Source organism: Rattus norvegicus, chromosome 6 (genome assembly GCF_036323735.1).
Source record: "Rattus norvegicus strain BN/NHsdMcwi chromosome 6, GRCr8, whole genome shotgun sequence".
NCBI classification, from domain to species: domain Eukaryota; kingdom Metazoa; phylum Chordata; class Mammalia; order Rodentia; family Muridae; genus Rattus; species Rattus norvegicus.
In genome coordinates this window covers 67,186,574-67,201,613 of record NC_086024.1, presented here as the reverse complement: position 1 = coordinate 67,201,613, position 15,040 = coordinate 67,186,574, and the positions used below count along the sequence as shown (strand labels likewise).

The window sequence follows — 15,040 nt, the reverse complement described above, 5'->3', positions numbered from 1 at the left end:
ATAGGAACACCAATTTAGAAAATGCCTCCTTTAGATTGCCCATGTGGGAGGGCTCAGCCCACTATAGGCCCTGGTATCCCTGGGCAGGGGTTCCTGGAATTATACAAAAGTGAGCTAATGGTATCTTTCTTCCACTGGAAGGTTTTAGCTCCTTTGTCAAAGATCAAGTGACTATTCATAAGCAAATGGAATGAACTAGAAAGTATCATTCTGAGTGAGGTTACTCAATCACAGAAAAACACACTTGGCATGCACTCATTGATAAATGGTTATTAGCCAAAAAGCTCGAATTATCCAAGATGCAATCCACAGACTATAGGAAGCTCAAGAAGAAGGATGACCAAAATGCAGATGCTCCCACTCCTTCTTAAAAGAGGGGGGGGGGGGAGTATCCATAGGAGGGGATATGGAAACAAAGTTTAGAGCAGCAACTCAAGGAATGGCCATTCAGAGCCTGACCCACATATGGCCCATATATATATACACAGCCACCAAAACTAGATAAGATTGATGAAGCTAAAAAATGCATGCTGAAAGGGACCAGATATAGATCTCTTCTGAGAGACACATCCAGAGCATGTCCAATACAGAGGTCAATGCTAGCAGCAAACCACCGAACTGAGAATAGGACCCCCTTTGGGGGTAACTAGAGGAAGTATTGAAAGAGGTGAAGGAGCTTGCAACCCCATATGAACAATAATGTCAACCAACCAGAGCTTCCAGGGACTAAACCACTACCAAAAGACTATACATGGACTGACCCAGGGCTCCAACTACAAATGTAGCAGAGACTAGCCTTGTTAGAGCACCAGGAGAAGGGGAAGCCCTTGGTCCTGTCAAGGTTGGACCCCCAGTGTAGGGGAAAATAGGGGGGCAATAAGGGGGATGTATAGGAGGAATACTGTATGGGGGAGGGGGAGGAGAGAGAATGGGGGTTTATGGACAGGAAACCGGGAAGGGGAATAACGTTTGAAATGCAAGTAAAGAAATATATTTAATAAAAATATTTTTTAAAAAGTGAGCTAAGCAAGCCATGAGGGCAGGAGCAAGGCAGTAAGCTGGGTTCTTCCTTGGTCCCTGCTTCAGTTCCTGCCTCAAGGTTCCTGCTTGAGTTCTGCCCTGACTTCCCTCATTGATAGACTATAGTGTGGAAGCATATGCCCTTTCCTCCCAGGTTGTTTTTGGTCATGGTGTTCTATCACAATAGAAAGCAAACTACGACACTATTTTGTCCTAGGGTATCATGAGACAGAGCACAGACAATATGCCACAGTGTTTTGTGAGAGGCGAAGAGTCCTAGACACTACTTGATGTAAAGAAGGAACTGACCCTACAAAGATGTCCTGTAATCTCTGGATGTGTGTTCCCCACATCATTTATATATCTATATGCATTGTGTATGTAGATTTGTATATATGCATACATACATATCACACGATAATTTTAAAACTCTTAGGAGAATCTAAGACATTATTTTAAAAGAAGAGTATGTTTAATAGATGACTCTCATGAATGGCCCTTGGGGAGAGGTAAAAATAGGCTTAAACCTGAGCCCTGTCATTTGGCAGTGACCAGATGTGTTCATTGGTGTGTTACTGCTCAGGATATGATAGGGCAGGACAATTTTATTTTCAGTCCTGCTGCTAAATTTTGTTTCCAAAGTACTTTTATCTTCTTGTCAGGATGAATCTATCACACTGAAAGCATACGTCTGAGATTCAAGCATTTATATTACCTGAGAGGGCAGATGTTACTGTGAGGTCAAGACTTTTTTCTGATTCCCTGTACAGGAGAAGATAGATTAGTGAGATGGGTAGAAAGGCCATACCTCACGATTAGGATAACCAAAGAAGGCACTGTAGAGGAGTAACATGCTTCAGCACGTGTTCTGAAGGAAAGGGGTAGTTAGCATGAAAGTAGCTTAGGAACGGGCAAAGACAGTGCTGAACAAAATCCCAGCAAGGACATGTGGATGAAAATGTTCCTGTGAGGACATTTACATTGTAAGACCTGGGCTGCATGCCCAGATCAAGATAATGTTAAGATACTGAGGCCATGTCCTTGCTTCATGATTAGGAGGGGATCATGGGAGATGAATGATTGCACACTTTGCTCCTCTTGGGACAGAAGTCATTTAAGAATTGCAGCTTGTTAGCAACAGAAAAGAGAGAGGTATTTGTGTCGAATGTCCTGAGGAGAATAGAGTAAGGATATCTTTCAGACTTATTTTTCTAGCACTAGACCCATTTAAACAAATTCAATAATAAAGCAAAGAAACCAGTGTTTGTTTCTATGTCAAAAGAGAGAGACAAGGAAAGCATGTGTTGTGAGAAGGACGGCCTGGGTCCTTAAGTCGTTCTGGGGCAAATGAGTGCTTGGGTCTATTAGGTGTTTTGACTTTTTTAAAAAAGAGAATGACTGTATTAGTTTGTGTGCAAGTTAGGATTTAGGAACCAGAAGTACAGAGGAAACCTGTGCAGAGGTGGTTTTGTTTTATGATGTTGATGAAGAGGAGGAAGAGGAGGAGGAAGAAAAGGAGGAGGTGGAGGTAGAGGAAGAGGAGAAGAAGATGACCTGTGGCCGAAGAAACAGAACCAGGCACTGGCGTCCTGACTAGTATCCTCTCTCTCATCTAGTACACTGCCTTCTAAAACTTTCTGAGAAGACATTCCAAAGACAGCATGCAAAATCCAATAGACCGAACTATTTAGAAACTTTCCAGTGGCTTCTATTTCCTTCTGAAATTAAGATCTTCATGTGTGGGAGAGATGTTCTTGTGCCTGTCTGTCTGTGTGTGTACATGTATGTGTGTGAATGTATGTGCACACGTATTCTTGTACATGTGGACGTCCAAGATTGATGTGTGGTGCCTACCTCAATCATTTCCCCCTGATTTTCTGAGACAGTGAACCTGGAGCTCCCTGATCTGGCTGACCTGCCAATGAACTCCAGGGTTCTTCCCATCTCTGCCTCCTTAGCATTGGAATTAGAGCAGCACCTCACCACACTTAGTTTTTATGTCAGTGATAAAGATGGAATTCGGGTCCTCATGCTTGTACAGAAAGCACTTTCCTGACTGAGGCTTCGCCCCTGAACCCTGACAGCAAAATACATTAAAATTTCACGTTAAAAACCTATAATCTCACCTCCATTATTTAATGTCTAAGAAATTAATTGACTGTAAAACAATTTCTCTTCTAGAGATCTAGACTTGCTGCTGTTATTTCAAAGCCCTTCATAGTAATAATACAAGAATTTAAACATGTTCATCCCATCATATGTACCAAGAAAAAGCTTGCCTTTAGTATAAACAAATGGTTAACTTATTCTGATGTAAATGCAAAGGGATAGCACACAGTAAGGTTGAAAATAATGGTAATCGTGTCTAGTATACTTTTAAATGCACATGATTACACGTTTAATGAAAAGAGATTTGTAAGGTGATCAGGAAAGCTTATAAAGACATATGTAAGTTCGGTTATAAAGATAAATGAATGTGGACGATAGTGGTTAATATCTTTCATTTGCCAAACAAATGAGCATGATTTCTAGAATGACAAAATTCTGAGTTGATATCTAACTTAGCGACTCGGGCTTGAAAGTTTCTCTCTCTCTCTCTCTCTCTCTCTCTCTCTCTCTCTCTGTCTCTCTCTCTCTGTCTCTCTCTCTCTGTCTCTCTCTGTCTCTCTCTCTGTGTCTCTCTCTGTCTCTGTCTCTCTCTGTCTCTCTCTGTCTCTCTCTCTCTGACTCTCTTTCTCTCTCTCTCTGTCTCTCTCTCTCCCTGCAACCCCCCATGTGTGTATGTGTGTGTGTGTAAGAGAGAGAGAGAGAGAGACAGACAGACAGACAGACAGAGAGAGAGACAGAAAGAGAGACAGAGAGACAGAGAAAGTCTGACTCCTCATGTAACCCAGGTTGGCCTTGATCTTCTGCCTCAGCATCTGAAGTGCTTGTTTTATATTCTTTATTTCTTTGCCTTCTTAAGCTTTCCTTTGGAATTTTTGGAATTTGGTCTACTTTTTCCATACACTTTATTAAAGGGGACTAGCATTGTGGAAGAATTGTTTTAATGTTCAGATGATGCCTCTTTCATTAACCTCCAAATGCACAGATCATAGTGTGTTCCCTTAATCCTGGCACTCAGAGAGATGAGGCAAGAAGACTGCCAGCCTGGGTTAGACTACAAGCTCTGGGTCAGCCCGAGCTACACAGTGAGATTTAGTCTCAAAAATTAAAACCAAACAAACAAACAAAAAAATCCCATGTCCTACTAAAGTAAATGTAATAATGATGATATTACAATATGCTTTGTATGGTAAACTGAGCAGAACTACTGCATAATTTATGGGATATTTCTCCACTAGTATGTAAGAAACACTGCATATATACCAGGCACTGGATGCCCTATAAGCTCTACAATCTAAGACTATTTTTCCTTTTATTTTTAAACAGGAAGGGCCTGAACTATAATCTCATGCGTCTTAGGAGTCCAAAACTGGATGGGTAAATAACCACATTCTCATAGGAGTGGTCCAGATGTGGTGACTGCTGAAGGCCAGGCTTCCCTGGAGCCGGATGTTCAGATGCTGTTTTGCATATGGGAATTTTAATAGTGGCCACTATGGGGCTCAGCCTTATGGGGAAGTGCAGTGAAGATGGTGGTCAGAAGTAGTCACAGCAAAGGCCCCAAAAGATCCTGCAGGAATCACACAATAGATGGAATGAGAATAAAGGCTTCTTCTACAAGTTGCTCAGTGCTTGGACAAATCCTGACGGCATAGCATGGATGAGGCAGCTTTTTTCTTTTTAACCTAAAGGCTAAGGACAGTCTCTGAAAAGGAAGACCCAGCTGTGAGTCATCAGCCATCCAACACCCCCAGAGGCAGGGAAAAGACTCCTGAGAGAAAGAGTGTGTGGTACCATAGCTCTGCTACAGTGACTCAGCTTGGAATGGCTCTGGGCACCTGATTAGGGGTGTATAGGTTACAGGTCATATCATTTAGTGCTGAAAGAACCAGGCATAAACTTGGGGGAAGAAATTCATATACTGCTTTATGTATAAATAGGACAGAAATAGCCTGTCTTTTTCCAATCTTCCTCCCCTGGACTCCGTCTTTCTTTGGTTATGTTTTTCTCTCTCATATTTTTATGTAGCATGCAACACAAAACATGAGATTTAAGTGTCAAAGAGGAGGACAGGAGAGGGAGAGAACTTGAAATATGGAAAGAGAAGAATCATTGCTCCGCCCAAATCACCTTGTCAGTAATAATGGAAGAAATAAAAGGAGAAATTTTGCTGTGTTTTTCTATCTTAATAAGGACAACCAAAATGTTTCCAAGTTCAAGATAAAAGTGTACATTATTCATTGTTATGTCTTTATCCATTGGGTAGCAGCTCTTTAAAATGTAGAAAATCATCAGCCAGCAGGAGCCGTTTATTAGGGCCTGAATCCAAAATAGATGCCTAGGGGATAATGAATCCAGCTTATATGATGTACGAATGCAAAGAGCCATTAATTCATATTATGCTATGTTGCTTCTCTATCAGCTTGGGAAAACAAAGTCTCTAACTATTACTCCCATTTCAGCCTGGCCAGCAAGGCACTAGCATGGTAGCTGAGGTTCAAAAGTTAAGACCAAACCTGAATGAGAAATAATTTTGAAAGTACCCAAGCAACAAAAGGCAGTAGAGAGTAAAAATTCAAATGCTGCAGGATGTTATCTGATTAGACATCCACTGCTATTGTCCTCTATCAAAATGGTGCACGAATCGCTGATGTGAGGTTTATGACGTCTATAGTAGGATTGAGTTTGCACCAAAAGTCAGTGGCTCAGCATTTCCTTTCTTCTTTATAAAACTGCACACAACAGAGGGCACCGGATAACAACTTTACTGCTAAAAATGGTTGGAGCCTGTTGAAATACGGCCCACTCAGAAGTGTCACCCTGGCAACTCATGCATGACTTCTGTTTTCCAACTGTTTCTCTCTCAAGATCTTTGAGAACCCTATGTTGGGAGGACAATAGGAAGCTTACTTCCAACTTTAAATGACTTTAAGTGCCAACTCCAAAATTAACATAAACCCTACACATTGCTTTTGTTGCTGTGGCTTTTGTTTTTTGTGTGTTCATTTGTTTTTAACACATTGCTACTTGCAGTGCTCACCCGGAATCTAGGCAGAAAGCAGTCACCCCACCCTGGCTGCATGCTGTGTTTTTCCCATGCTTAGACACTACAAACATCAAGCCAGATAACAATGGTTAGAGCTAGCTTCCCTGTTCACAGTGCCAGGCTGTCTTGTGCTCAGTCTACAATAGTTTCCACATCGGTCTCCAAGCAAGCCTTCTGCAAAGTGATTGCCTCCCAGAGCTTGCTTTCCTTTTCCTGTTTCCACTCAGTTCTTTAGACAAAGCCCCATAAAGGATCTTGTGTTTAAGAGGGATCCAGTGAGTGTGTCTGTGAAGTAGAAAGTATGAGTGAGAAAGAAAATGAGAGAGGAGACAGAATCCAAAGTGACAGAAAAGTCAAAGAGGGTGAATGAGAGAGGAATAGCTCCATGCCTTGCATACACCAATGGAAACTCCTTGTCCTACTGACAGCTTTGGGATGATTGAAACTTGTTTCACACACACCCTAGTGTGTCGCAGGCAAGAATTCACAGTCACGAATGGTCCGCCCGTGAACCGCCACACAGAATAATTCATTGTCTTCACAACCACCTACCACTTGCATGCTTATGTCGTCATTCTGAATCATGGCCACTGACCTTGCTCACAGATTCATTTTGTATACGTAAAATCCACAGCAGACTCCAGTGTAATTGAACGAATCAGAAATATCTTCTGTCTGTATTAGTTCTGAAAACACTAGCATCCTTTTTCAAACTAGAAATTAAACATGAGTGGTTTAGGGTTTCACTGAAGTGGTAGGACCAGTATAGAAAGCCAGAAGATGATAAAAAACAAGGTCCATGTTAAAACTACAAAGAACCATAAAACAAAACTATAAAGTGTTCACCACAGCCTCACGTTTTAAAGTGAAATATATTTGGTCAATCCAGAGTAACTAACCAATGTAATTGCCTTCCGTGTAAAGCAGTTCTTGGTCCTTGATTTAAGTACATGTTTTAAAATGTCTGGATAATTCACTCTACACAATTCAACAAGGTTTGGTTAGGAAGAGAGGGAGGAAGGGAAGAGGAGAAAGAGAGGGGAAGAGGGAGAAAAAGAGAAATAAAATGAATATTATACTGGAGGAAGGCCAGAGTGTTTCAAGAAACCAAGTCACTGGTTCCAGCTCCTAGGATTAAAGCAGTTACCAAATTCTGCCTTAATTTGATTTCTGTGTTTGAAAATGAAAGTGGTAAATGAGGCGATCCTGGAAAGATGACAGTGAAGTGGACGATAAAGACTACAATGGTAAGGTTTTGTAATTCCCCAGTACATCTTAAGAAAATTAGTCATTAAGCTAATTAAGGCCATAGTAATTCAATAAAATTGACTCAAAATAGCACAATTGTAAGCATTATTTGAATTTAAAATTCTTACCCATGACATTCCCTCAAAGAAGGCTCTGAGTAATGAGTGCCTGAAGTCTAAGGGGACTCACTCTCAAACACTGAGGCCTCTGTTACGACAGACCCATCAACCATGTTCAGAGTGGATACTAGGAATACCAAGGGGTGGAATAAGTACCACCCTACTGAAGTACTCAAGAAAGGCCCTGAGTCTCCTATAACAATGCTCAAATACTTCACTAAGCAAGGAAAATGAGGCATTGACAAGAGACCCCAAGAATTAATACTAAAACAGAGTTATACTTGGGCAAATCACTAATTGAAATGGAGAATGAAACTGAATAGCAGCGCTAAAATATAGGGGTCTGTTGTTTGTAAACAGTGCTTAAAAGTTCTTTCTCTCATCAAAAACTCAGGTGACAACAAATGCTGGCAAGAATGTGGAGAAAGAGGAACACTCCTCCATTGTTGGTGGGATTGCAGACTGGTACAACCATTCTGGAAATCAGTCTGGAGGTTGCTCAGAAACCTAGACATTGAACTACCTGAGGACCCAGCTATATCTCTCTTGGGCATATACCCAAAAGATGCCCCAACATATAACAAAGACACATGCTCCACTATGTTCATAGCAGCCTTATTTATAATAGCCAGAAGCTGGAAAGAACCCAGATGCCTTTCAACAGAGGAATGGATACAGAAAATGTGGTACATCTACACAATGGAATACTACTCAGCTATCAAAAACAATGACTTTATGAAATTCGTAGGCAAATGGAGGGAACTGGAAAATATCATGCTGAGTGAGGTAACCCAATCACAGAAAAACACACAGGGTATGCACTCATTGATAAGTGGCTATTAGCCCAAATGCTTGAATTACCCTAGATGCACAGAACACATGAAACTCAAGACGGATGATCAAAATGCAAATGCTTCACTCCTTCTTTAAAAGGGGAACAAGAATACCCTTGGCAGGGAAGAGAGAGGCAAAGATTAAAACAGAGGCAGAAGAAACACTCATTCAGAGCCTGCCCCACATGTGGCCCATACATATACAGCCACCCAATTAGACAAGACGGATGAAGCAAAGAAGTGCAGGCTGACAGGAACCGGATGTAGATCTCTCCTGAGAGACACAGCCAGAATACAGCAAATACATAGGCGAATGCCAGCAGCAAACCACTGAACTGAGAATAGGACCCCTGTTGAAGGAATCAGAGAAAGGACTGGAAGAGCTTGAAGGGGCTCGAGACCCCATATGAACAACAATGCCAAGCAACCAGAGCTTCCAGGGACTAAGCCACTACCTAAAGACTATACATGGACTGACCCTGGGCTCCAACCTCATAGGTAGCAATGAATAGCCTCGTAAGAGCACCAGTGGAAGGGGAAGCCCTTGGTCCTGCCAAGACTGAACCCCCAGTGAACGTGATTGTTGTGGGGAGGGCGGTAATGGGGGGAGGATGGGGAGGGGAACACCCATTTAGAAGGGGAGGGGAGGAGTTAGGGGGATGTTGGCCGGGAAACTGGGAAAGGTAATAACAATTGAAATGTAAATAAGAAATACTCAAGTTAATAGAGAAAAAAAGAAAAAAAAAGTTATTTCTCTCAAACTAAAAGGGCTACCAATATAGGTCCTAGAAAACAGCTCAGTTTATCATGCCAGGAAAACAATACCTACAGCTACACGTATAAATGAAACAACAAACAATGTTCAAATGGAAATCGGTAAGATTTGGGGCTGTGTCTTCCATATATGAACAAATAGTTTTGAACACAAATATTAAGGTACATTTTTTTAAAAAATGTAGTTACTGCCTGCTTGGGATCTTCTTACTTCTTTTCAGTTTTCATATTTTGTGATATTAGCGGTGACCTTGGGGATCCACAGAGGCAAGGCTGGCACTCTACTACTAAGCTGGATCCCTGAAGAGAGTGGTTTGGCGGTATGTGTCTCTCGAGAGCTTAGAGCTAGCCTGTGGGCCTGGAGAGAGCTGGTGGAGCCTTTAGGAGGCAAGGTGTAATAAGGAGAAGTCAAGCCATCAAGGGCATGCCCTTGAAGATGATATTGGGGTCTTAGCCACTTCCATGCTCTCTCTGCTTTCCAGTCACCTTGAGACAAGCAGCTTTACTCTACCATCATAGGCTTCCCATCATGACCTTCTGCCTCACCACAGACCCAAAAGCAACATGGCCAGGTGACCATGGACTGCAACTTTGAGACACCAAAGTATAAGTTGGTTTCCTCAGATTTTTTTTTTTTTGTCACAGCAACAGAACACTGTCTAAGATGGCCTACAATTTCAATGTTTCTAGACCCAATTTGATCTCCACTTTATCCTTCCAGCTACCTGGCAAACAATTCCAAGGTAGATGTCCCCACCTACCTTGAAGCCCTAGTATCTTCAAAAGTATTCTACTTCCACCTTTTATTCTCTGAACGTTTCCATCATGTTCTTAGTCATCCCCGTCAGAGACTCAAAACTCTTAAGTCCTGATTTTTTCCTTCTCCCAAACACAACCACTCTTCAACTATAGCATATTCTCACTTCTTTAAACAACTCTCTTGTTCAGTTCCTTACTGCTTCTATTCAAATTCCATATCTCAAAAACATTCCCTAGACTATGCCAAAATTAGTCTTCCCTTCTTCCAGTCTTGCTAACCCCTTCTTGAATTCTCTTTACATAATAATTCTCAGAAATTGAGCACTACTACTCCATTTTGATTGCTTGATTTATTTTGATGGGGTAGAGTTTTTTTATTTTTTATTTTATTTATGTATTTATTTATTTTATTTTATTTTTATGAGTATGCTATCACTGCCACACCGGAAGAAGGCATCGGATCTCATTACAGATGGTTGTGAGCCACCATGTGGTTGCTGGGAATGGAACTCAGGACCTCTGGAAGAGTAGCCAGTGCTCTTAACCTCTGAGACATCTCTCCAGCCCAAGTCTTTTGATTTTTAGATACAAACTCACTGTGTGGTCTGGCTGGCATAGAACCATGTTGACCACACTGACATTTAACTCACAGAACTCTGACTGTCTCTGCCTTGAGTGCTAGAACAAGGGTATGTCACCACACCCAGTTATACTGTGGGTTTTTGTTGCTGTTGAGACGTGCCTAAGAATGTGCTCATATGCTCAAATGCATCTTCACAGATTTAAGTTTCACTTAAAATATTTCCAATTCATTTGCCACTAAAACTTCTTTCCCTAAAGAAAATCTCATGATCACACACAGAGAATCTAAGAAACAGTTCCCCATTCATTCTTTGAAGAAGTGGATTGTGGTAGACACACCAGTTAATTTAACTGTGGAGAACAAACACAAAGCCACCCACTCTCACCTTCAGAAGATCCTCAGGGTCCAGAACCTCCTAATGCTACCCTGATTTCAGAAGTCCACCTTTTCTCAGGGTGATGTCAACAGCTGAAAGCAGCCTTCAGCAAACAGGGGTTCTGGGTTTCACTGGAGAGTATCACAAAAACTCCTGAGAAGGAAAAAAATAACACAAAGGAATGTAAATTCTTGGAGGTCAGTTCATTCTATTAAGCTGAGATTTCCTTTTATTATCTACCTAAAATAAACAAGGGAACTCGATACATATGAAATTCTGTGATTAGTTTCAACCGAACATTATTGCATTTACAAGCATTAGTAATTCTAAGAACTTTAAACAATTTAAGGGACTGAGTAATGAAAAAAGGTAACTTAATTCTAATTACATTTCAATGCAGCAGAGAAATCTGAAATACTTCTCAAACAACTATGTGCACGAATCAAAAAAAAAGGAAAAAGAAAAAGAAAAAGAAATAAAAGCGTTGGCCCTTATTCCTCTCTGCTACTTCATTGTAATAATACATCATGGGTTACAAACATCTCAACACACAAACAACTTTTTCTGAGAAGAATCTAATTCAGGCTGAAAAGAACAAACAATGAAGAACACAGCATTTGATCAAGGTTGACAGTGTCAGAGAGTTCAGCCATGCAATTACGTTTCAGAGTGGACTTTGAGGTGATGAGGAAGGATGGCAACCAGGAATAAAGGGGTTGCTGAGCACAATGTAGTTAGAAAATTAAGAAACAAAACAAAACAAAAAAACATTAGAGAATGTGGAACTTAACAGAGTAAAACCTTAGTTAAATGGAATCCACCAAGCAGGAATGCTTTGATAGCGTATTTATCTAATACCTCTCATCTATGAGAAAGAATAAGAATCACAGACAGGGTTGTTTAGAAAGCTGATGTTACTAGAACGGCAGCTCAAAAGGAAAATAGCAGAAGCTGGAAGTTCGAGCCTCTTACCGCCAATAATATGAACTTGAGCTTGCTAAGTGTTCCTCAACCCCATCTACACTCCTTGACCCTATCTGCACTCTAGGTGGACTTAAAAAAAGGGGGGGACTGATAATGTGGGCAGGCTGGGAAGATAGCTCAGTAGGAAAGCATTGCAGGTGAGGCCCTGAGTTTGAAATGTCCAAAACCACATTAAGCTATACATATTAGTTTGTGTTTGCGATCCTAGAACTCCTACAGTGAGATCGGAAGGGGAGGTAAGAAAATCCTCACAGACTTTCAACCCAAACCTCGAAAATGTAGCCACAGACAAAAGCCCCTGTCTCAAATAAGCTGCAAGGCAAGGGTCCGCACTCAGACTGTCCTCTGACCTTGTCATCTATTTGTTCAGTGACAACTCATTCTTACACTGAAAAGCAGAAACAGAAGCATCCCCAGTAATTGTGGATTTTGACTGTATAAATAAGCAATTTCTGTTGTTTGTATGAGGGCTAATGTTTTATGGAGTGATAAGAAAGGCTGAGTATTAAATACTGGAGACTGTTTCACTCCAGGCAATTTTCAGAAGAGTCATCACCAAAATCTGCCCTACGAGACTCAGTCCATCTGATGTCTGAATTTAAATGTGGCACTGGAGTCTCTGGTATGTCCTCTGCAACAGCTTCAGACAATAGACATTCTTAGATTTATCTTCCATCATCGGAGAGAGGGACCTGTGCTGCAGTTTGCTATTACACCTCATTTATACCATGTAAATTATTCCCTTTCTTGAAGGCATTGCTATTGACTATAACAAAATCTAATTTATAAATATTTCACACATGAAATTGAATTTAGTTAAGAAGCTAATGCAAAAGCGTTACTGTTCTGACATCCTGGGCATATTTTAATCCCATTGTATCACAATTATCTCTAGGGCTCTTTATATTATTACCATAAAAGAGTGATTTTCATTAGACAGTGCTGGAAAGAAACAAAAGGATAGTAGGAAAAATAAAATAAAAAGCCAAGTGCCAGGAGGCTGCAAGGTCATGGAGCCTAACCATTTCTCTGTCTATGGTCCGTCCCTTGTTTAGGAAGCTCCACATAGAGCTGAATTTCTCACCTGAAACCTGTACCTCAGTAGGGCTAAACTCAGATTCGTGCTTGAATATGAGCATCCCAATCATATCCCACTGTCCAGAAAAAAGGAATGAGCTGTTTCTTTAGCAGAGCCAGCCAATGATGGGGCTTCTGGGCTCACATTTGAGGTAGGTGGATGACCCATTAAAAAGCCTCACAGAAAAGTCTGTGTCCTACAAAAGTGACAATAGGATTGGTCAATCAAGCTGGAGTCCTCTGGAGTTTGGAAAGGATACTGAGGATAGGGGAACCTATATGGAGGGAAGCAGAAAAGAGAAGAGAACTGGAAAGCAGACGGTGCCTGAGGTTCCTTCAACCCGATTTCCTTCTTACCTTCCAAATTTAAGAAGAAACCATGGAGTGAGTCCCTCTTCCTTAGTGTGCCCTGGATTAATATCTCTCTTATAGCTTCATAGGTTTTTTTGTTAGAATCAATTCTTAGATTTTTGTATCTATTATGCCCAAAGCATTTGACTCCCCAATTCTGGTCTTACGAAAATGTGTGTTATGCCCTTCCCCCTCCCAGCATTCACACATGAGAGGAGTAAACGGTCTAGAATGGCTTTCACACAACAGTGGCATAAAAGGAATAGATACCTTCTGGATAATGAACAAAGATAAATGTACTCTCCTGCCTTGCTTGTTACTAATGATGAATAATTACCAATGCTACAAATCATCCTACTGATATAAAATGCTACATAAACTTATAGATAAAGCTTTCAACATGTAACTGCCTAAACAGTGGAAAATCCAGAAGAATTACACCTGAGCAACAGTAGAGAAAATAAGGCTGTAGCTGAGGAAGGTGTCGGCATGAACTTCATTACGACAGTAATCACCTGTGCACTGGACCAAGAAGCCGTGTTGGAGAAACATATTGGCGAAACAGAGCCAGGTCAGTTTCAGCCTTCCCTGAGGCAATTGTGGAAATTAGACAAATCTGTCATTTTGAGTCATCTGGAATAGCCCTGCTAAAGTGAAATTGTTTCCCTAAGATATCAACTGTGTTGTCTAATTTAGGTCTCAGTAAGCCTTGTGGGATCTCTCATTACAATAAAAAGCCCCCGTGGTCATCTTATGTTCTGGTTTTCTCAGTTTTCTGTCTCCAGGTTCACTGTCTAGCTAGACAGTTCCCGGAGAAACCCTGTCCATTCTTCCCAGTTTAACTCGAAGCCTCCCGTCCTCCCCAGGCTGGTTCTCAGTGCTTTGAAAGGCCTGCTGCGCCAGACTATAAGAAAAGCATATAAGAGATAAGGATAGACCTCAGATGGGGATATGACTTGGGGTTGCTGGCCATATTTGGGGCATATTTGGAGAGTTCTTGATCTCTGTGAAAACAAATAAAAACAAACAGTAACGGTTATCGTCCAAGGGGTGGCATCTGAGGTTGTCCTCTGACCTGCACATCTACCTGCAAACACATGTACACCACCCCCCCTACATAAACATCCACACATAGAAAAGCACGTAAGAGTGTGCATGAATTTCATCAATGTTGATCAGGCAAAGGGCAATCTGGCATACCTTACTTTTTCCAATGGTGTTGAATTATTCAACTACAACTCTTCCTGTACACTCATAAGGACAAGGTCTTACTGCACACAAGCCATAGAACACGGTTGTACTGGAAACAAGACCCAGCAGCTTCTGTGAAAATCTGAAACAAATACCACTTTGTGTTTGATTGTACTTTGCGTTTCTTTTTTCTACAGTCTTTCTCATCCTTTACTGCAAACAAGTGCCTTTCTCCACTGGTTAAAAACAAACAAGCATGCCCCTCTCCCCACTGCTTCACCACAGCACTCAACCCCAGCTGGTACCCCTTGCTCTCCCAAAGCCTCTCCTGCTGGTAGGGTAGGCTGAAGGCAGATCCATGTTTTTATTCTGCTCCTCCAGATCCAGTTCCCCTAGTCTCATCCCCAGGTCTGTAGCAGAGAACTTGCCACAGTTCCCCTTTCTTCTCTGGCCCCATCTATCACCAAAGGGTCACATCAGTTTTCTTCTCCAACCTTCTCTCCTCCAACTCATCCCAGTATCCCAGATTCCAACCCCAACAGGCATTCCCTATGAACAGGCCAGCTGAGCAGG

At 41.4% G+C, this 15,040-nt stretch overlaps 1 protein-coding gene across 50 annotated transcripts in view; it reads right to left on the bottom strand.

Annotated features, from left to right (window-relative positions):
* Nrcam (neuronal cell adhesion molecule) overlaps nt 1-15,040 on the bottom strand; it is a 295,788-nt gene that overhangs the window by 223,897 nt on the left and 56,851 nt on the right. For all 50 annotated transcript variants that reach the window (XR_001838198.3, XM_063262283.1, XM_063262272.1 and 47 more), the window contains exon 2: nt 10,874-11,017. The gene's annotated coding sequence lies outside the window, so the exon portion shown is untranslated. The remainder of the gene's footprint in view (nt 1-10,873; nt 11,018-15,040) is intronic.